Below are 2,040 nucleotides of genomic sequence, written 5' to 3'. Positions count from 1 at the left end.
AGAGTTGTAGAGGAAGCCCAAGTCCCAATCAGGATGCTCCTTTTTGATCAGGTCAACAATTTGCTGACCCGCCGACTGGAAATCATTATTGCGGATATCAAGGAGCTCTTGAGAAGCCTTGAACTCCTCAATAATCTGCGCCCGTCTGGCGTCGAAGGTTGCCTCGGCCTCCATCTTCCCGTCGACCTTCCCCTCGGAATAGCGATTCTCGGCATCCACGATCGCCCTAGCCAATTTCTTTTCAGACAAGTCAGCCCATCGAGTAAGCCTTGCAACTTCAGCCTTCAGCCTGGTTAATTCACTTTCCAGGCTAATCAGTTGGGCCTTCGCCAAATCTCTCTCCTCGACGGCATCATCCCTGTCCTTCTTGGCCTCATCAACGAGAGAGCTTGGCTTGGCCTCCAAATCGTCCATCTCGCCCTTATGCTCCTCGACCTTGATTAGGTCAAGGAGGTTAAGAAGGGACGAGGATCGGCTCTGGGAAATAGCAAGAAATCAGGAAAAGGAAAAAATGACCATCGGCCCCCTTTCCCCCCCCCCCCCCCTCCGTAAAAGGGATCCGCTCGACCACCTCATCTATCATTCGTTCGACGCTACCGAATTCACTTCTGAAATCGTCGCCCAGCTCAAAACTTCCCTCGACATCCTCGATATCCCTAAGCACAGAGCTGACACCGGAAGACGAAGAGGTCCATGAGATCTCTACCACTGAAGGGGGGTCAGAACGGACGACAACCCCCCCCCCCCCCCCGGGATCAGTACGCGTTCTCTTGGTCCCGGGGGAGTGCGGACATCGGGAATGGGCACTACCGGTGTCCAGGTCTTATCAGTCGACGCCTGACTAGGGGCCGACTCCTCAGTACGCCTCCTCTTGTGCTTGCTCTTTTTGCCCTTCGGTGCAGGGCAGGAAGAGCCGGCCTTCTCCTTCCCCTTTGCCGAAGGCTGTTGGCCTGACAAGCTGCGGGACGGACGGGGGCTGTGGGCTCGGCACCTGTTGTTGACTCGGCGCCGGCCGTTGGCCCCCAGGAAGCTGGATCCTCAAAGATGTCATCTCTAGCAAGAAAAAGAAGGTACCGTCAGCGTTAGGAGAACACGAATCTTAATTCAACAAAGCGTCAAGAGAAGTAATTACCCCCGTCGCTTAAATGGAAGTACGAGCGAACGGTGTCGAGATCTGAAGGGTTGGGAAGGTCGAGAATTAGGCCAGCAGTACGAAGGTTCTCCTTGGTCAGAAGTGTATCAATGTGGCGACCTCCAACGAATAGGAAAAAGCTTCCTCGATCCTCGCCAAACTGTTACCAGAGAACTTTGGCCGGTCCTGATTAATTGCGACACAGAGGACTCCTCGTCAACATATGAAAAGGGGGCAAGGTCAGATAAAAAGAGAATCGAGGGGCTTACTCATATTTCCAAACGCCGCCTGCACCAGCCTTCGGCGGGGCTGGCGGTCGTTGGGGTGGAAGTTAAAGGGCCCACGAATCATGAAAAACATGGGCTTCCACCCATGTGACGACGAGGGGATGCCCAGAATGAGCTTCCCAAACCTAGGCTGAGCCCTCCCATGGCCGCTCAGAAAGTACCACCCATCGTACTTGGCAACGTGGCACAACTTATACATAAATCGGAACTCGTCCAGTAGGAGTTCCATGTCGAACTTCTGGTTCCATAGAATCCAGGCTCCTGCAAAGCAGTACCAGAAGTTCGGCGTTAATTGGGTAGGAGAGATGCCGTAAAAATGGCAATAATCTTTTACAAATGGATGAATTGGGAGAGTCATCCCTGCAGTTACCGCTCTTGTGTAGACCGGAAGGTATCCGGTCGGCGGCATGTTGATTCTAAAATTCTTATCCGGGAGGAGGTACTCGAACCACCTCCTGTCAATGCATCCCTCCTTCACAGCCCGAATGATATCCTTATTTCGGACCTTCGATGCCACATCATCGGCTGTAAAGGAGGGCCTATCCGGGTCTCCGCTCGTGGCAACCAGGGGGGCATCCACCGTCGCAGCGGCTACTCCACCTTTTCTCCTCCCCCCCCCCC

The sequence above is a fragment of the Morus notabilis genome, unplaced genomic scaffold, assembly GCF_000414095.1.
Source record: "Morus notabilis unplaced genomic scaffold, ASM41409v2 Scaffold112, whole genome shotgun sequence".
Classification (NCBI taxonomy): Eukaryota; Viridiplantae; Streptophyta; class Magnoliopsida; order Rosales; family Moraceae; genus Morus; species Morus notabilis.
The sequence above is the reverse complement of the archived record's forward strand: the minus strand, read 5'-3'. Positions refer to the sequence as shown.